The sequence below is a fragment of the Ambystoma mexicanum genome, chromosome 2p (assembly GCF_040938575.1).
Source record: "Ambystoma mexicanum isolate Mex_15411 chromosome 2p, UKY_AmexF1_1, whole genome shotgun sequence".
NCBI lineage: Eukaryota > Metazoa > Chordata > Amphibia > Caudata > Ambystomatidae > Ambystoma > Ambystoma mexicanum.
Window position 1 is genome coordinate 902216080 of NC_090923.1, and position 21801 is coordinate 902237880.

At 43.4% G+C, this 21801-nt stretch overlaps 1 protein-coding gene across 8 annotated transcripts in view; it reads left to right on the forward strand.

Moving 5' to 3' along the window:
* The first annotated feature begins 6060 nt into the window (after positions 1–6060).
* Positions 6061–21801, forward strand: part of LOC138565957 (uncharacterized) — a 1066445-nt gene continuing 1050704 nt past the window's right edge. For 7 of the 8 annotated variants that reach the window (XR_011301733.1, XR_011301735.1, XR_011301734.1 and 4 more), the window contains exon 1: positions 6072–6146. The gene's annotated coding sequence lies outside the window, so the exon portion shown is untranslated. Of the gene's footprint in view, positions 6147–21801 lie in introns of all 8 variants that reach the window. The other variant, XM_069643053.1, reaches the window with a different exon arrangement.

Genomic DNA, 21801 nt, shown 5'->3' on the forward strand with positions numbered 1-21801 from the left:
GGGCCTTCCCCGCCTGCTCACAGACTGCCACAGACTGCAGCAACTCAGCAGCCAACTCTGCGGCCGCTCCGCGGATAGTGAGGGTTTTTATGGGTCCACCCACAAAAGCAGGAAATGTAGAGGGACTCAGGTCTCAGTGGAGTAGAAGAGAGTAGACTGCCACAGACTGCAGCAACTCAGCAGCCAACTCCGATTTTTTTTTCTTCAAATTCGCTCTTGCACTCACTTGACCATTTGTATTTCGTGGATTTCTTCATAAGTTCGCTCATATTTTTAGTGGTGTAATCACTCACGAACTTGGAGTAATATTCTGTCATGCCCAAGAAACTTCTCAGTTGATCTTTGTTTCTTGGCTCAGTGATGCCCAAAATAGTATTCATCAATTCTTTCTTAGGACTGATATCATCTGCATCAATTGAATGGCCCAAATATGATACTTTATCGCACCTGATCTTGCATTTGTCTAGTTTCAAGGTGAGGCCATTCATTTGAATTACTTGCAGCACCCCCATCAGTTTCGCATCATGTTCTTCTTCTGTGTTGGCCGATATTAAAATGTCATCCTGAAAGCAGTATACTCTTCCAGACCACCAAACAAAATTGACATCAGTCTTTGGAATACCGCCGCAGCTGAAGCAAGGCCAAATGGAGGGTTTTAAACATAAATGCACCAAGCGGAGTGACAAATGAAGTTAAGTTCTTGGATTCATTTTCTAATGCTATCTGATGGTAAACCGAGGACAAATCTAGGGTGCTGAAAATTTTGGCTGGTTTCATGGTCGTAAGTAATTCTTCCATATTTGGGAGGGGATGTCTGTCTATCCAGATATTTTTGTTGAGGTCTCTAAGATCCACACATATCCTTGTGGGCCCATCTGGCTTTTTTTCTAAAACTATGAGAGCCAACCATTCTGAGCTCTCTATGGTTTCTATTATGTTTTGTTCGCACAATCAAGAAAGTTCCTTTTTGAGTGCTTCCTTCGTGCCAATGGGAACTCCTCTTACCTTGTGTGCTATAGGTATTGCCCCTTTCTTTAGAATTATCTTGTGTTGGAACCCTTCTAACAGTCCAATTTTCTCACAGAACACCTTGGGAAATTGCTTTGCTAATGTAGCTTTGATGTCATTATTGTCTTTAGAACACTTAGAATGGAAACTTCTTCTCCTGGATGAATCCTGACATGTAGAACAGCTTATTCTTCCCATCCGACCACTGATGATCCATTCTTTGCTACATAAAGTCTACAGTATGTTTCCCTTGCACGGAAACATAGCTTCACCCAGGTACATCCGATGATCTCAATGGGGGTTTTGCCACACCCTGTTGTTCTTACTCCTGTGCATTGTAACTTTTGCAGATTGCCTTACAGTACTTCAATGAATGTGTTGATATCGACCATGGTGTAAGGAGATCCAGTATCCACCATTATTGGTAAAGATATACCATTTATTTCCAAGTCAACCCACGGTCCCTTCTTTTCTCCTATTGCAGTAACTGTGAGTATATGTACTTGTTGTGAATGATCACTCCTGATAGTTAGCATATTGTCGGGTCCGTATTTTCTTCGATGACTCTTACAGTGTTCCTCGGTTGTCTGTTGATGTTGAATGAATATCTGATAAATCTTCCTGCTCTTCCTCAGACATTCTTACACACCTTGGCAAAATGACCTGTGTGGCCACATTTGTAGCATTCCACAGCTGCGGCAGGGCAATCTTTCTCAGCATCATTGTGTTTGTACCAACCACATTCATGACAATGGTTTTGAGTCTGATTTCTGTACCCCATGTCTCTACCTTTTTTTGAGTTAGCCCTGGAATTAGTGGTTGACATTTTTCTCACCATGGCCACCAAAGGTTCTTTAGAGTCTTCTCTCTCCTCCTCTTGGAGCATCTTGATTTCTTTCTCCTCATTTTTGTCAAACCTCTCTAAAGCGATCACCTAGTTCCATAATCCTGGCAATCTCTATAGCTTCTTCCAGTGATGGATCCTTAGTTTGCCATAATCTCTGTTGTATACGTGAGTCTGCCACGTTCAACACCAATTGGTCCCTTAAATATTCTTCACTAACACCAGTAAACTTGCACGTAGACATGAGACCTCTCAAGGCTGCCATATAAGCATCTATTGATTCTCACTTTAATTGGCGTCTTGAAAAGAATTTGTATCTTTCTAATACAATATTGGTCTTGTTTAAAAAGTGTTTTGCCAATTTCCCCAAAGAATTTTCAAACTTACGATTGTTATCTCCACTATCTGTCCCTTCTAGTTCAGGAAGCGCTCTGAAGATCCTTAACGCTTCTGCACCTATGCAATTCAGTAGGGTAGCTTCTTTGAGGTCATCATATTTACCACCACCCAGAGCTCTCAAATATACTTGAAAGCCATCTACCCATTGTTCCCATGGGTGTGTGGGGTTGCCGGGCAATGGAAGGAACTATGCTGGTGCCGTAATATGCTGCATAATGTTAGGTTGATGATTTACTCACTTACAGACCTTGAGGTCTCTATCTTGCTTGACTGTTCATTTTCACTATCATATATTGTCATTAGATTGCGAACTGTCAACAAGGTCTATTGGCTTTAGGTGTCTCTTGGGGCTGTGTTTCACTTGGTATTTATGGAACATCCAAAACACTTGTATTCAGTATTGGAGCTTTTATATCCACAGGCAGGGGTTTTCAAGTCCACTTATTTATGGTCTCTTATCTTCACGGAGCATGAATCTATGTTTAACGTGCGTTTTGCAATGCCACAGTGCATGTACTTTGTTCAGTCACCGTATGATGGTTGCTATGGTTACTTGAATGCACCCTCTCAAAATGGCCACCACGTCGTATCATGCCTTAAGGTCCTTTTCTCAAATGGCCTGCCGTTGCTCAGCGGTTCATCAAATGCGCTCGCCTTAGCGGAGCGTCTTCGCCAAAATTGGCCTGTCTTTCTATAATTTTCACCACTCAGTGATTGCGATCGGGTCCTCCTGTCGGCATCGCTCGCAGGGATGTCAGATGGTTGTCTGACACTGCCTTCACGGTCAGGGCACTGCGTCGGTCTCCGATCTGCGGCCGTGCAGCCCTCCTCACCAGGTGCAGCCGTTAAGGGAACTCTGGGGGCTTCTACTAGAAAGGGTACTCTCGTTGCCAATTGTTAAGAATTACCCATACTCGCTTCCTTATTATGAGTTTATTTGTAGAGCCCCCGGAGTATAACATACGAGGAAAATCAATCAATCACAATGGTTCTGGAATCGTTACATTCCAGAACCATGACAACATTAAATTTCACACACCACGCGGTGATGACGCGTAGTGTGTGTGAAACTACATAACAGGGACATGGCCTCATTACAAGTGTAGCAGTCCGGAAACAAGGGTGCCAGTAAGCTCACCCTTGTTTCTGGACCGCCACATTGCACCACACTATGAGTCTGCCTGCTGGGGCCGCTGCGCCCGACAGGTCTGATCCTGGCAGGTGCAGCGGCCCCGGTAGGCAGAGTCATCACGGAAGCACTGGTACCGTTAGCACCAGTGCTGGTGCTTCCATCTCCCCACTTCCATGGCGTTCTATGGGACTTCATGGTAATGAACACTTACAAAATCTGACGCCTGACTTCCCGCGCCGCTGGCTCTTGTAATGTCCCAGTGGCACCGGGACGTCGGACGCCAGATTCGGTGTTACGGGGTTGGCGGGAATCTCATAATGAGCCTTGCTTCTTAAGTGGTGTTGGCATGAACGGGCCAATAAACAAATTATTTTGTGGTGTGTAATATATCATTGGTCGCTATTATTATACGTGAACCAACATTATAACCAGTTAACCTATGAGTGTGACTATTTCGAACTGCAGACCCTGTGAACTAATCACATGGCTGATAACTTTTAAAGTATATAGGGGTCTGGCCATTTTGACCGGCTGGGCATGCAGGATGAGATTATTTGAAATGCCCAGGATCACAAATGTTGCTTAAGTGGTGAAGCTGGGATATAACCCAGTCTATACTTTTGGAATATGACCGCATTGTTTACATGTTCTTATCATGCAGCAAGATGCAATTGTTTGAGGATGTTTGACTTTCATAAACTAGACAAACACCCTGTATTTTAGGTCTGAATTCGGAAGAACACAAATCACATGATAGCGCTACATGATAGTATATTTTTTAAAACAATCGCTAGAAAAACATGTTATGCAAAAGATTGCACCTTTATTGTCTCATCTAAGTGAAAGTTTACAAGTACCTGAATACTAGTTGATGTCAGCCTAAAACATCTCACCTGACCGTTAGTACTTTTTTGAATATTCAAATACACTCAACAAAATAAACAGAGTGATTAATTCACCTGTCTATAGTCATTGTGTGACACAGTCTTGAAGGTTGTTTACTTATAACGTGAAGATGAATCTTTAATATTGTAAAACAAAACAAACTGTTTTGTGCAAAATTAGCAGGCCTAAAAATAACCTTGTCAGAGACCAGTGATGTTTGGTCAGCACTCTCCTTTCTGGAACCTATTCCATTCAAATAACCAACATGAAAAGAAAGAGCAGGCAATGGGCTAAGTAATGCCACCGGAATGTGAGAATGCAAACCCTGTCCGCAAAGACAGGACGGAACTATAAAGGGAGATTAGACGATATGTTCTGCATCACAGTATTGCCTGTTGGTACAGTCGGGGTAAGCACATATACTCTTTCATCCCACTGCATTGAATTTGGCTACCTAATCACCTCTACTGACTAACATAATGTTCTCTTCATTGGGGGTGGCTGTCCAGGTTTTACAATCTTTGCAACCTTACTGTTGCTATGTTCGTTTGTGTAACTAATGCTTTCTGGTACAGGTACTTTGTTTTGTAGCACAATAGGTGTCACTGACCCCAAACTTGATAAACACACATTTATCAACAGAGAAAGGAGAGGGGGGAGTCTGCCATGCCAGGATTTGGTATTGTAATCACATTTATGAACACAGATCACTGCAACAAGTGCTTAACACACTGAGCTATCTCCTGAACCATCATGACATTCAGACTTATCAATATGCATATCAAATTCAGTTATTGCACATGATCATTATATTCCCAAGTGAAAGGTGAACAAAACAGAAGTTCTGCTACAGGAAATTCATGTACTACGAACTCATTACAGGATTAATTCATCAGCTTTGAACTTAGTTGACAACAATAGCCATGCATCCAGCGCAGACCTACAGCAGGACACTCAAAAGTATCATGAAATGTGTGCTATTTATCTTTTTTGCATGTATACTCGTTCAGTGTGCGTTATCGGGCGTATTAGGGCGTGCTTGATGCTCTAATTTGTAAAGCTTTTCTCTCTTGCTTGGTGTATTGGGCACGTGGTTGCCCTGGGTTGTCCACGAAGGTCGCCGTTCTTTAGCTGCCTTTCTGTGTAACGCAGCCTCAGTAGACGCATGATTAGACGTTGGGTGTATTCACGCGGCGAGGCTTGAGGCCTATGTCTGCCCGTGTGTGGTAGACACGGGTTTCTGTGGAATTCTTGGCAATACCCTTTACCGTTGGGTGTTATGTCCAAAGTTTCATGCGTCACGTTTCTATATATTCCTAGTCTGCTATATGTGGCAGTGTACGAAACGAACGTGTAGCACCCACCGTGCTCCTGTAGTTTAGTCTGTTTTGCTTGTAACGGAGGAGGTGTAAGAAAACGGCAAATTAGAAGTAACGTGCAAGCATTCATTGCCTGCTGGGTGATTTCTAAATTGTTAATTTCCGTTATGACACAGGAGGATGTCTCTGCCACTAGTCACGTGAACCTAGTAGTCTAAACATTTTAGGCTAGCTGGAGGATTCAACATCTGCTGGTGCCGCCCGCCACTAGATTTACCTACGTGGCCATACGTGCCGTCTACTCCCCAGGCTTGCTGCCTTTTTTCACGTAAAAGCCTGCCGGGAATCTGCCAAATGGCCTAGCAGGCAAGAACACTTCCTGTGGACGCCAGAATATTCAATAGAATATGATAGGCCAACCCCCCATCTCGCTGCCTCTCCCATCCAGTCACCCTGCAGACGATTGTGATGTCACAGACCTGCACACAGGTTCTGGATTCACAGGGAAGGCAGATGGGTCCTGGGTGCTGACTGAAAGGCTGTGAAGTGACATTAAGAGGTGAGCTGTTTTTAAAGTAACCTTTCCCAGTGTTGTTCTCGTCCAATAATCAACGTTGGAAGACGTGGGTTATTTTAACAGCAAAGAAAAGAATATACAGTATTTCTAATAATGCCATTTCTAAGTTCTGAATCTGTGATCGAGCCAGATCCCGGTCCCGTTGCCTTCTATGCTGGACTACTACAGGTGTAGTGTTTTCAGACTCATCATTTCTCCCTCAGAACCAATGAATAATCGTAATGAATAATCGTACAGGAAGTCCCTCCACACACTGAATCCCATTTTTATTTTGTGACATTACATCCACTAAGAAGCTCTTTCGAAGGTCTCAGGAAAGTAACTAATGGTGCTTCTTCTTGGTGTCAGTGACATCAAATTATCATAAAGAGCTTCTTTGTTGAGAGTAGCAAGGGCCAGTCGCTACTGGTGGGTGTTGACATATAGTCTTCTGTCACAAGGACACTTCTGGCTGAGTGAATGCTGTTGGCAATACCTCTAGGAGTTTAAAAAGTGCCCCAAATATGCGTGTTATGTTAGTGGGACTTGTACCGTGCACTGCTGCCATTTTTCATGGTCTCCAGGCACTCAGATGGATTTGTAAGGAAGGGGGTTTGGGATGGTTAGTGGGCTGAGAGGGGAAAGCGAAAGAGCGCTTTGATGTGCTGTTGGTAGCTTCAGTTCGGAAAAAACGGTCACTGAGTGCTGATATGAATTTGGCAGATTGGCATTTGTGTGTTGTGTAGACATTATCTGAGTCTATTGAGTTGTGGGAGAAAGTAGAGATTATTGGTTTCAGTGTATCTATCAGAGGCTTGTATCAAGTCAGTTATGTGGTGGGTGTGCTGAGAATTAGAGGATTGAGGAGTTATTAGGTAGGGTTAGTGGGGCTCTTTGGGTTTGTTGCGATGGGTTGACTCACTTAATCTTGTTCCTCGTGATCTTGCGGTTGACATTTGGGTGGTCCATTCTCGTGGGGGTTGCTTGCATTGTGGTAGGTGGATTTTTGTCCCTCTGACATTTTCTTCAGCTTGGAGTGTTGAAGCGTTTTAATAGTTTCCTGAACTTGAGGTGGTCTCTGCTGTTTGTATTTTCTTTGGGAGCACGAGTTTCACTGTTATTCAGGAAAAAGCTGATCTCCCAAATATTTGTTTCGAGTATTGATTGTTTGTGTTCGTGGTGGATGTCGTTGCTGGATTTTAGTGTTTGTGTTGGTTTGTAGATGGGGAATTTCTCCTGTACGCATTCTGCTCCTTGGTCATAGATTGCTCTGTGTGCAATGCAGAGCGTTTTGAAGATTTGTTTTTTGACTGGCAGCCAATGCAACGTTCTGTAAGGTGGCGACGGTAAAGACAGACACAAGTGATCACAGTTCAAGGGTGTCAATTAAATTGTATAAATGGGTGAAAAAAATGCCTAACCTAAATATAAGATGGGTGCAAGCTACGACCTAATACGACTAATAAGGCAGTCCTTGTGGCCTCTTGTCAAATAAAAGGGCCTATACTAAAAAAAACTAGTGCCAATCCTTACTGCTAAATTCACAAAAATAGTGTGGGATAGTGTTCATAAGAAAAGAAAGAAGTGTTCACAAAAATGGTAAGTCAGGATGCTATGGCCGGGGTCTTCCATCCCCACGTTTTTAGCTGGGACAAGGCTGGACTCTTGACCACAGCATACTCCTGGGCTTCTCCAGCACGTGGCTATATTTCCTTTAAACCCCCAGTCAGACTTTCTCCTAAGCCTCCAGTCAGGCTTTCTCCTAAGCCTCCAGTCAGGCTTCCTCTTAAGCCTCCAGTCAGGCTTCACACAGTTTGTTTATCACATAAGGTTCCACTCTGTCAGGCTCAAACCTTCTTCAGTGGTTCTTGCACCTTGGCTTCCCTCTGTTGGGCTCGAGCCGTTAGGTCTTCCACTGTTTGCTGGGTCAGATAATTTCGAGTGGGTGAGGACTTTTATGGGATCCCCAAGCCTGACCACTCTGGCCATTGTTCCGCTCTCTTCATTCCTTTTGTATGATTCCCTCAGCCGGGCTCGAGCTGTATAGGTTTTCACCTTCGCCCCAATGCCTCTTGGGACTTGTAGTTGCTTTATTTTGTATTGTGTGTTTCCCTTTCTCTCTTGCTGCTTTGCGATAGCCCCGCTTGATCGGGCTCAGACCATCAACTCACAGCAGACATCCCTCAGTCGGCTTCATGCTTGTCCTCACAAACTTCACGGGTCTTCTTTACTTTTGTGGTTACGGGTCAAAGACTTTCGATTGTACAAGGGATTTTACTCGACCCTTGTACGACCATTTTGACCTCTTACGTCAGCCTCTGCCAGAGTCTCCTGGTATCTGTAGTTCAAATGAAAGGGGGGCGTGGACTTTTATGGGTACCCCAGCCTGATCACTCTGACCATTGTCCCTCTCTCTTCATTCCTTTTGTACGCTTCCCTCATCCGGACTCAAGCTGGATGGGGTTTCACCTTCACCCCCATGCCTCTTGGGACTTGTAGTTGCTTTATTTTTTGTGGGTTTCCCTTTCTCTCTTGCTTCTTTGCGATAGCCTCCCTCGATCGGGCTCAGACCATCAAATCAAAACGGACATCCCTCAGTCGGGTTCATGCCTGTCCTCAGAAAGTGCACAGGTCTACGGGTGAAAGACTTTCAATTGTACAAGGGATTTTACTCGACCCTTATATGGCCACTTTGACCTCTTACGTCGGCCTATCCCAGGGCCTCCTGGTATCTGTAGTTCAATTGAAAGGGGACCAACCAGAGACTTTCGCATAAGCACCCCTGTGGCGCCGAACTACTTTGCAGCTGGTCTTCCCCTTGGTTTCCCAAAAGTTCATCAACAAACACCAGTTCTTTGTTCACAAACTCTTTCAATTCATATCAGGTTGCCATTTGCAACCTTCGCTCAACGCAGCCCTGTCTGCTATCGGCTCTCCCTCTGACTCAACGGCTGGGCTGAACTCCCTGGCATTTCTTGTCTCTGGAGTCAAGGACGGTACCACGGAAGTAAGCGACTCTCTCCATCTTGGTTATCAGGGTGGGAGGCTGCCGTGCTCCGTTGCCATCTGTTGCACCACACGCTAGCTGTCGTTCCCGGTCTTATGATTATTTTCACTGATGCTTCGCGGGTCTGGGTCACAAAGGGCAAGGGCAATTTCCTCCTTGTCGCCCCTTGCGGTTTCACTGCTTTTCTTCTCCTTTTGAATTGCCGTCCTGGAACAGCCGCCTCCTCATGAATTTTGCCTTGCTCCCAGTGTGCTCTCGTGCTCCACCTTTTATCCCAGTGGGGAAGGGAAAAGGACCATCGGGTGTGTGTAGTTATTGTCAAATGCCTGACTCTGCCTGACCCTTGTGTTGGGACATGTCAGGTAAACGGCCCTGGTTTTAGTCCGTTGTCTTCGCCGGTGTAAGAAAGTGTTTGTGTCGGAAAGGGCGGGGGCGAGGGGATTGTAGAGTTTCAGTCAAAGGTTTATAAATAGAACTAAAAACAAAATGAAATGTTGTAAAGATGTGATGATATGTGAACTTAGTAATGAGTGTTACATTATTGTATTGGTATGTTTTGTATTGTATATGAAATCATTGTTGTCTTGTATGTTTTATTGATTTTGTAAAAGTTCAAATATGAACTGATTACAAATTGAATTAAATAGCTGTAAATAAAAGATAGAAATGGACAAATTTGCTGTCTCCTCACACGTGATTCAGAAGTCAAAAACAAGGGCTATTCATTAAGCTGTGGATGAAGATAGCAATGTGCTTACACTCACTTCAATGTCCCAGAACAGAGCGTGAGCTACAAGGTCAACTACAGATGGAAAACATTGGCTTATGGTCAGACTGATGAAAGATGATGGACTAATTGGGAAAGTGGAGAGTAATCGGACATGACTCAAGCACCTGAGTTTTGTTTTTCTTATCTGCTGCTAGCCAAGCCAAAAGTCCAAGTTCTGGTGGCAATGCCAACCAATCAGTGGGTCTATGGGGCAACCTGCTATACAATGTTGCATAGACCAATCCGCTATAATTTATTCTGCTATAGTCAGTATTATACGTGTCTAGAGGTCATTCAAGGAGTGTCTTACAGATAAGAAGCAGCCAATTAAGTACTAACCCATATGTATTCTATAAGTAGATATGTTCCCCTAACCAATCCCTCCGACAATAGGTTTCACATTTTCCCACGTAGGATGACATCATAAATGGTGCATATTGGGGTATAAAACCTCTGTGTAATCAAGAGTCCTCACTACTTTCTCTGAAGCTGAAGTTGGGATACATCATTATTTCTAATTTGGCTTGGTAATGTCAACCCAGGACTGCTGGTCCATGCACTGCAACGTGTGCCTCACAGTTGGCTTTTAGCCCTTTAACTTTGAACAGTCAACTCTTGCTTCTCAACAGGTTAACCATGTGATGACCCTCTGTTAGACTTCACTGTTATCCCAATAAGGACCTACAAAAAAATCATGGGTAAGGAGTACATTCAAGATAAAGAAGATGGGTGTTCACCCCATAGCATACGCTGTCCACGAGATTCGGAGCTCCCCGATTTTAGGCAGGACAAAAGACGCTTTGGATATAAAATTCTCCAGCATCAGACACATAAAGTTTAAAAAGCCAAGGGGCAAAAATGCATCCCTGCCTAAGCCCATAGATATCAAGAATAGATAATGAGTCTTGAGCAGAACTTTGCTGGTAATTTTAACAGAGCTGCAGGAGCCTTTTACCTTGCCTGAAGACTTTGAATATTTGCCTTGCTCCCCCCTCCAGCAGCATTACGAGCGGGTTGCTCTTGCTGCACTGAGGGAGGCGGAGCCAAGGAGGAGCACGTGATTGCGTCATGTAACAACGCCGGCTCTTTGAAAAGCGCTGCATTGCCGCCCGAGTGGCATCTTGAGCAGAACTTTGCTGGTCATTTTAATGGAGCAAGTGTTTGCTCAATACACGCAACACTGTTTAAGTAGTGTCTAATAGGACCTGCGTTCTTGCTTGTGCAGACAAATTAACCACTCATACAATCTGGAACACCTCAGGATAGTGTGCTTGTTAGAAAGGCAGTTACTTCTAAAAGATTTGCAGAGGCCTGTTGGTCAGTTCCTATTATGCATAGATCATGACGAATAGTGCCAATCCTGTTCACAATGACGTCTCTAAGGAAGTAGATGCCTTGTGGCTGTGAATTGAAGTTGTCATCTCTAGCATCGAAACCACTGTCTATGGTATGATGGTGTTTTACTATCATATTCTGATTGGTGTGGTAAATTATGTATACTTCTGACTACTGAAGGCACACTTACCCCAGAGGAAAGGATGCATTTCTGCCAGGACCTATTTAATAATCCCATTCACTCACCCAAGATCCCACTGGACTGGGTTTGGGCAGCTTGCTTCAAGGGAAGCTTTAATGTCCTCATCAAGTGTGCGAGTGCATTAACAACACTGTACGTAGAATCCGTTCCATGTGCTTCAGTATGTGTTACCCAAACAAGATAACTTTCCTCTTTAATGTTCCAAACGTTTTCCCAAAGCTGTTTAGATTCTATGGGTTTCCCTTTATAATCTCATCTTTAAAAAATTCCCACCATTTTAGGTCCAAATTGTATCCCATGATGACATAGTCAGAATCAGAGACAATACGTGTGGTGCAATGTAATGTGTAGAAAACCAGTTGAAGTGCCAGGACAATTCCTTGTAAGTTAGCTGTTTGGGTTGATGTGCCCCCAAAATTGTTTGCTTTGGTCTCTAGAGATGCAAAGACATTATTATGGTTGAAATGGCCTTTAACAGAAACACATGCAGCTGAGTATGTAGATCTTGTCACAGCTGGCAAAATTGGTGACCGATCAGAGTAAAATACCTCTGCAAACATTCCAAGTGGAATGTTGAGTATCACTTCATCTGCTTCATTTTGTAAGGATCACTCAAGATCACACATTTCCTTAACTCTGGTGTGTAACTGTACTGCACATCAGGTAAAGCCTGTATAGCAGCCCATTGCTTTAGGTTTCAAGGTGCTTGAGATTGTTGCTGCTTTCAGGTAAACTAGTGGAGTATTCAGGTGTATGGTTTCATTGGCTGCTAAATCCCTTTCCTTCTGTACTACAAACTGCATAACGGTTTAATTTTTCTCTTCTGGCGTGAATGTTTGCTCTGGTAACGTGTAAACATAGGAATGATATGCTGTTGGCTTGGTCTCAACAAAATTACAAACTGTGTCTTCAAATGCATTTTGACCAAGAAGTAATATTACTTCTAAATCTTCATTAGTGTTCCTATATTAAAAAGAAATACTCTGAGTCATCTGATTGTAAATGTGTTGCACAATTTGTATGTGTTGTACTTTCCAGTTCAATTAATGGAAATTCACTTCCAATAATGCATAAAGTCATTTTTACCGATGATGCGTAGTTAGCCACATAAGTATGACTGTAATTAAACAAACTATCAATGCTTAAGGCTGTCTGAAAATGGATTCAGCAAGTGCTCACATTTTTCTAGAAATTGTTAGGAGGGCCTCCTCTCTTCATCTGACATTGAAAAGCCCATACATTTAACCACTTTTCATGCTATATTTGAGTTTGTAAAATGAAATATATACCCTTTTGAGGCCAACTTCTCTATGATTAAACCCACCTTTCCTAGGTGGGCGTTGCAATAATGATCAGTACAGTAGATGTCATCTAGATACTGTCACTAGTTTGCAATGACTTCTAGTCGGCCCTGTATTCTACTTGGGAATGTTCCACGGCTATTTTTGCAGCCCCGAGGATTTTCTTTTTGAAAAAGTAATGCTTCCCTTGGAAAGTGAATGCAATGTATCTGAAACTGCCTGGGTCTAATGGTTGTCTGAAGAAAGAGTTTCACATATTTAATTCTGCTTTGCATTTTCATCTCTGGATGTTATTCAACAAAGCAGAACTGTACAGATCTTGAGCTCCCTCAGTGCGTGTATGTGGAATGATTACTCTGTAGTCCAAAATGGATCAGTAGTTACCATCTGGCATGCCCACTAGAAGAATGGGTGTATTGTATGGACTGGCGTGTTTTATTTTAACCCCATGGTCTAATAATTGGTCTACTATTGCTTTTATGTAAGTGATAGCTTGCGCTTCAATGGGGTATTGTTTTTGAGGGCTAGGTGTGGAGTACACTGGTATTTTGTGTATTGTACATTCAATGTCATGATCTACATGATTCTTGAATATTTGAACTTCTCCTAGAGCAGTCAGTCCAAGATTCTGTGCATGCATTCTTTTAAGCAATAAACCGTGACGTGTGGGTAGGGGGTCATAACTGCATTAGGTAATGGCCCAAGGCCCGAGTTAGAGGCCTTGGCGAAACAAAGCATGCTTTCTAGCTGGAAATGGTGGGGTTGCTGTTTCTCAACTTAAAAAACGACAAAACAAATTGTCCACCATGGACGAGGGGTGAAGGTTACTCCCTTCTCTCTTTCCATGGTGGCCATTGTTGAAGCAGGGAAGAGCCAGAACAGAGAATGTTCCTGACGCCATTGAGGGACAAGGCAGCCGCAAGAAAGTGGGGCAGGGTTTGGGATTGGGGAGGGAAATGGCTGTCAAAGTGGAAATAGGGGGAGGCGGAAGGGGGGAGGGGGCACTGGCGCACTTACCTTCTACTCAACAGGGAACATGGCAGACTCCCTTGGCCGACCATGAGGTATGGAGTGCATTTCAATCTTTGTGATTGGCTGGGAGGCCCCATGACTCCCCTTACTAGGTGTAAACAAGTGTTGCTTAACTTCTGAGAAAGAAATGATTTAATAATCTTTTCTCCCCTAGGACTTTCTTTAATATATAGTGGAGGCCAGTCTTAAGCTGTCAAGAGTCCGTCTTGTTTTAAATTGGGGCAAAACATTGTCTCAGCCTCCTTTGTTTGTTTCCCCTATAGGTGCATGGTAAAAAAGTGCATTTCATTGTTTGATTCTATCTATCCTGTCAGAGTAGTTATTTCTACTTTTTGTGTAGGCATTGTAATGAAATTCTATGTGTGTTTGTCCGCTACTATGGATATGTTTGAACTACAAACAAAAAGGACTTATATCCAATCACTCGAATCGTTAGTTGATGGAATTATCTTTTGGGTTTGGATCCTTTCAATTTTTTGAATGAATCAAGAGTTGCTCTCTGCTTTTTCTCTCCCTTCCTTTATTCCTTTCTCCCATGTTTATGCTCTCATTTGGATGCTAAACCCTGTGTCTTTCCTTTCTGTGGATGAGAGAAAGTATAATGTTCATCTCTTTATCTTTGTGGTTTTCTAAAATGTGTTCTGTCTCTGAGATTGTATGTAATTGTGCCTCCAATTCTACCCTAAATGCCTTACTCAAAATGGATCTGTGAAAAGCATTAAAAAAAAATTCCTGAGCAGATTACCCTGTCATCGTTAGTGACATGAGCCCTATAATCATTTTCTGTTCTAGTGGTAGGCTTGATTGCACTGGCTTCCACCTTTCTCTTGATTTGAGAAAATATCTTTGGCTCTGTCAAAGTTTCTATGAGATGTCTCCCTTTTTCCTGCTTTTATTTTTGGTTCTTTTCCACATCCTTCCCCTGGGTGTTTAGCAAGGTGATCTCTGCCTAGAAAACCTATATGTGTGACTGATACTATCAACCTCATTATAAATTTACTGGTATCAGCAAACAGACCTACCGGTGCCTAATATTCCGGAATTTCCAGGACATTACAGGTGCCGACAAGGGCAGTGATTCCCCATTGCATAGAGTCCCATAGGACTGCATGGGGGCAAATGCTAGTAATCTCAGCAGTTCTTTCTGGTGGGGTCCCTTGGATGGAGGTAAATCAGTGAACTCCCTCCAACAAACTTGTTGTTTGGTGGTCCGAAAATATGCTGGTAAACGGAATTACCGGCACGTTAATTCCACACCACCAAACTTTTAATATATGTCTCCAAATCGGACTTTCCTTTCTCCTTCATTAGGAAGTAAATCCTGTCTCCTTGTTAGATCTAGTCTTGCTGAATCCCCTTTAATGAGTGGCATTATTGTCCCTTATGCCATTGTATGGTTTCACCTCAGCTTATCCCCAGGATATTGGTTAATGCTTTGATTCCTGTAGTGCCTATCAACTCTAAAAATAACCAGCTAAAAACTGAAACCAAACTATTGTAGTTTTCCAAAGGTGGGCTGCATTCTGCTTGCATGTTCGTGGTTAGTGATCTATCCCTTTGTTTTGGAGTGATTTGAGGAAATCCTGCCTCAAGTTGACTCAATATAGTGAAGTACAATCTGTGTTTTTACTTTTGCTTTGTAGGGCAATAATCCATCATACCTTTGAGGGTATGAAACAAACGTTTCCCTTATTCACTTGCTAAAGTATGACCTGCTGCTGGTGCAGCTCCTAGAGTAGCACTCTCCATAGCACTTGTTCTGACTGTGTGAAATTGTCCCTGGATGATTATGCTTTCTGTCCGTGTGAAATCTGACTAGCTATTCTAGTGCTAACTCTTTGGATGTGAAGGCTCCATGTCTAGCATCATTTGTAGAATATCTTAAATTGCCCCAAAACCAGTTAAGATGGTCTGCGTTTTGTAAGGCTAATTCAGAATAACTATTTCTTTATTGGAATTTCTTTTCAGAGTTGGCCCTACCCTATTATCAGAAATGATAGGAAGATTAGGGATCGGATAGCCAAGTGGTATCAAGTGGAAGCAGGGGAGTTGGGGGGGGGGGCATCTGAAAATGGTGGTGAAGAGTGCAGTGCGGATGTGAAGAGGTATTGTGTTCCAGGCTCTGGGTTCCCACTGGGTACATTCTTGATTTTGTGTGCATGGTTGCAGAGTGGAATGTTTAGGAGATGATGGCTTGCTTGTCTAGTGTTTGTGTGGGTGATGGGTTTGTGTTTGTCATGAAGCTAAGATGGTGTTTTGTGGTGGATGGCTTTGACAACAATGCATAGTCCTTTGAAGGCAATTCTCTGGGATACGTGGAGCCAGTGGAGCTGGCGAGAGCTGAGGTGATGTGTGAATGTTTGGGTTGGTGGAGGATGAGTTGGGCTGCTAAGTTTTTTATGGTTTGCAGGAAAGCAAGAGTGGTGTTGCTGGGAGTCCATTGAGGAGAGCATTGCCGAAGTTCAGCTCGGAGAGAACCAGTGCTTGGACTGCAGTCATCAGGAGGAAATATATGTCTGATCTTTTGTAGGAAGTGTAGTTGCAGGTTGCATGTTTTCGTGACAGCAGCTATGTGGTTTGTAAAGGAAAGGTGGGGGTCGATGGTGAAGACAAGGGATTAGACGGTGTGGAGAGGGATATGTGTGGGTTGTCCGTGGTGAGTCCGTTGATCTAGGGGGTACGCTCAGGTTTGTGTTTAGGGAGGCAGATGAGGAGGTATTCCATTTTAGAAGGGTTGAGGAAGTGGGTGGCTATCTAGGTGGAGATGGTAGAGAGACAGATTTTAAGAATGTGGAGTTGTGAGTGGGATGAGATTTGGAAGTATATTTGCATGTCATCTGCCTATTGGCGGAAATGAGCGTTGTGTTAGTTCAGGGTATGTCCATGGGATTCAATATGGAGGTTAACGAGGAGTGGAGATAGGGAGGAGCCTTGCAAGACACATACTTGACCAGGATTGGGTCGGATCAAAAAGGGGGCATGGAGACAAAGTGTTTCCTGTCAATAAGGAAGGAGTAGAACCAGTCGATGACAATGCCTGAGAGTTTCATCCTGTAGGGTATGATGTTGAATAGAATGGTGTGGATGATGGTGTTGAAGGCTGCAGAGAGGGTGAGCAGTATGAGTAGTGCTGTGTGTCCTTTGTCAGTGCTGTTGTGGAGGTCGTAAAGTATGTGAAGTGTAGCAGTCTCAGTGCAGTGGCCATGTTGAAAGCCAGATTGGAAGGAATTGAGTAGGTTGTTCATGGTGGTGTTTTGTTAAAGTTGGGTGGTGACAAAGCCTTCAACGATTCTGGCAATGGATGAAAGAATAATAATGGGAAAATAATCTTGGGGAGCGTGGGTTTGAGGGATGGTTTTTTGAGGAGGGGTGAGCTTTATCCAGTTTTGAAGTCATATGGGCTAGTGCCTTGTGAGAGACAGGAGATTATGTTGTGGAGCAGGTTTTGTGTGGCAAGGTTAATGAGGAAGTCTGTGCCTGGGTGTTGGTATGTATAGGAGAGGGGGCAATGGTCGGAAAGCAGAGGCGGGGGGGCTTGCCTGATGATGTGTATTTACCTTTAAAGTACATATGCTATTGGTAAATGAGTGTTAGGATTTATAACACCTCCGTCATCAGCTATTTATTTTCTACATGATGGCATTGTACAGATATTAGCACATGAGTATGTTGTGGTGATTTTGCCATTGTCTGCTGGAATTTCTTCTCTTTTGTTGTCAAGCTTGAGAACCCTTATAGCCCCTCTTCTGTAAATACTAGATAGGGAGAGGTCACAAAAATCACCCCAAAAATGTTTTTTATTAGGGGCTCTAGATTTTAAACTCTGGAGATTATTAGTCTAGGTCATGGGTGCCAAATGCCATGGTTAGTGAGATCCCATTAAAGTTAAGGGTCCCAACTGTCATGGGGCCCCAGATTCTTCAACGTAACAGGTGCCAGCTGTGATGGCTTCCTAGAATTGCTTTTAAAGGTGATGGATGCCTACTGTCATGGCAACTCAGAGCACAAAAATGTTATGGGCACCGTCTGTCATGATGCTCATTATCCCTGCATGTTATAGGTAAATTTCCTCCGCAACAGCAGTCTAAATGTCCACCTGGGACTGAGGCAGGTTTTGTTAGTTCAGGGTCTGGAAACAAGCCTCTGGAGAGAGTTGCAACTCTGCACCAAAATATGATGTTCATGGCTCTTATAATAATATTAGTTTTGCATTATGTTTTCTATGCAAACTGCGCACAGCATGAAGAACTACGAAATTGTTCATTTCAATTTTGTATTCCTCATTTACCTAGCACACTGTGGAAATGATGATTCATCGTAATTCCAATATGAGTGTGCATATAACACATGTAAAAAGCTATCCTAATTTTATTATGAAAAGGAGAACATGAAGATTCAGAAACACAGAAATCAACTCACACTGAAAGAAAAGTGTGTTTACAATGTCTCATAGGACAAGTCATTTGTAAATCATAACAGCAAATTGGCAGCATGAGCAGTGCCAATACCACCAAGACGAATTACGTTTACCAATGGAAATAAAAGTGTATTTTCCACATGATTCCGAGTTATATTCACTCTCCATTCTGATGCTCCATTGTACTTGATTGGTGTATGGTGTAAAAGTTAGCACAGAAATGACTCGCGTCGTAGAGACAGTTTAAGGGCTTTCCTTTTCTTTTTGTGGGGCATAGGGACGTCCCTCTCCCCCTCGTCTATATTTCTCACACACACCCCACCCAGGCATCCGTAATTCCTGGTTAGTGCTAGTGAATGTTGACCCCCTACTGTCTAGAAGCTGTCCTATGCTACAGATGCTGGCTATCAAATCTCCCTCAGGGACGTCCTAGCTGTCTGTACTCTATCCAAGGGTTAGTGTTCTAATGGGAATTGGGAGAGTGCCTTGCACTGACTCCGTTTTGAGCTATCCTCACACCTACACTCTCACCTTTCCCTGTCTACTCGGACTGCTACCTGGTCATTCCAATCCCCTTTCTGATATCCCTGCAAAGTTTCACTCATCCTCAACTTACTGCCATCCTTAGATGTTACTTCTCCCACTCAACTCTGTGATTGCTCCTCCCCACTACTAATACTTCCCATCTCAACACTACTACTCGCCTCCCACATTACTACTCCCCTCTTCCACACTGCTACTCATCTCCTCCACACTACTACCCCCTCCTCCACACTACTACCCCCTCCTCCACACCACTACCCCCTCCTCCACACTACTACCCCCTCCTCCACACTACTACCCCCTCCGCCACACTACTACCTCCTCCTCCTGTTCTCCCTTCTCCACACTACTAGTCCCCTCCTCCACTCTTCTGCTCCCTCCTCCACTCTACTGCTCCCCTATGCCACACTACTACTCCCTTCCTTCACATCCACTGTACAAATACTCCTTCTCCTCCTACCAACCACTCAAAACCCTCCCAACTTGCCAGACAAACACGCACACTCACACTCACACTGTAAAGCCACATCCACTTCTAAGACAATACCTCACCTCCACAAGCACTCTCTCCTTTTTCCTGTTGGTTTCTTTGTTGTCTTCTACCTCCACCTCTGACTTTACCCAAAAAACCCACACTGCTTGCTTCTTGTTCATTCGTGTTATGGCCCTCCTCTGTGGGGACTGGAATGCTGTTACTACCCAATCCTGTCCTATGGTCCTGTCCTATGGCCTTCTCCCGGAGAGGGTAGGTGTATGGTAAGGGCATAAAGAGTGGGTTAAGCCCTCTCCCCAACAACCTTAGATAAAGCATGACAGGCATTTTGCAGTTGTTAATAAAGAGTTATCTGCCCCCAGTGTACTATGGTGTGCGGAGGAGCACCTCTTACTGAGCAACCAGGTAATATATTTCAGTTCATTTAACATTTCCACAAGAAAACATGTGAAAGTAAGCAAATTCACACAGAAGCACATTATTGCAGTTCTAATGATTTTAAAAGTGTGGGCAATTGTCATCATTATCATTGAAATCATTTTCCCCTTTAAAATAAATGTACCAGTTTACCTTCTGATTGTGGTTCAAATTCTGACTGACACATTACAACAGTAAATGAACGGTCTGCTGGCTGCAGTCCAGACACCTCAATATTAGCTTAGGTCTTTTTTTTAAATACTGGTCCGATAGCTGCAACTATTTGACACCCCAAGTGGTTGATCTCCTCATGCCCAATTTAAGGCTGCAGATGAGGTAGATGCGTTTGGATCAGAAACCTACCACAGTACTAACAAAGCCTTTAAGCACACTTAACAATAAAATAAAACAATATAAATGACATTTTAAATCGCATATAAAGAGAAGAACTGTTATACAGTACTTTAACATCATAAACCTCTCTCATCTTCGTTTCATTCCTAAAGTATATATTTCTTTGTCGGTTTAAGGCCTCCCATTCCACAAACAAATGCACAATTGATTCTGTCGACCCTTTCCCTTTGCAAAGTCTACAGCATGTATTGGTTGCAGCTATTGTTCTGCGCCTTATCAAAATCGCCCCCGTCAGGAATAAATTCCAACAAAGTTTCGTAATAAGTGATCGATAATATCGATTTGTGAATTGCTTTAGATAAAGTGCAATCACGCCACTGAGTTTGTGTTTGTGGGACAGATGACTTAGTGAAGGGTAACTATGGAACGAGTTGGTGGTATTCGTGAAGTTCCCTCTTCACATTCTCCTGGTTGTCCCTCAATACTTCCCCGTCGAGACTTATGTCACTTAGGATGGATTCGCATTTTGCTCTTACCTGTCCCAGAAACGTGTGCCTGTTATTCTTTTCTTCCCTTCTTTGCTTCAGGGCAAGACTCATGACCCTATACAGGTTATCATAAATTTGCTGATATGATTTTTTGATAGAGAGACAGGCATTGTCCATCCACGCATATCTTTATGGAGAGGAGGCCCAGCTCATATCTTATTGCGACTCCCGGGACGCAGTTTGGGACCCTTAGCACTCGTCTCCACATTATTCCCTCAATTGTGTCCAAACGTGTGTTTGATTTATCGTTCCATAGCTCTAGGCCATATGTAAGCTTTGGGACCTCCTTCCCTTCATAGAATTGTATTGTCGCTTTGATCGAGAATTTTCCAGATCTCTTATCAACTTGGAGTAATTGGTTGGTCAGAGTCTTAGCCTTGATACCAAGAAAATCATGTATTTCCTTCATATGCGGTTTCGAAGTGAAATGGAAGCCCAAGTTATACTATTTCCTCTTCCAACAGGTTGGTTGTCAAGTTAGCATTTGGTCAAGGTATGCTCCCCACCACGCGAGAGTTCTAGAATTTAATTGTTTGATGGGTTTATTTTGAGGACATTATTTTCTGCGTATTTAGAGAAAGCACACAATAACCTCCTCATTCCAACTCGAGAGCAGTCAAAGAGGAGGAAGTCGTCGGCATACGCTAGCCATGATGTTTTCATGGCCCCCAGCTTAGGGGCAATCAGAACTGCAGAGTCTAATACTTCCACAATGTCAGAGACATATAGGTTATAGTGGCAGGGAGCCAACATGCATCCCTGCCTCAAACCCATACTGATGTTAATTCTCTGTGAGAGATTCGCTTTTTGGTCAAGGCGTATAAAAATGCCAGAGTTGTGTTACAAAGCAATTATCAAACTTAATAGATCCTGGGGCAAACCCCATTTTTCCAGCTTTGCCCAGAGCCTTGAACGGTCTACCCTGTCAGAGGCGGCTGATAAATCTACTGACGCTATAAATACGCTGAATTTCTGTGTCCCCTTCGTTCTATCTTGAAATTCCCTGATGACCGCCCCACTGATATTGGTTGAGTGGCCCCGCTGGAAACCCGTTTGGAATCTATACAATCTCCCTGATGACGCGGCCCAGTCCTCGAGGTGACGTAGGATTAGCGCAAAACAATATTTCTCTCTACATCTAAGAGTGAGATCGGTCTATAGTTTCTCTGGTCCCATTTGTCCCCTTTTTTAAATATGGGTACTACATAAGAAGACTGCCAGGATACTGAGATCACTCCAT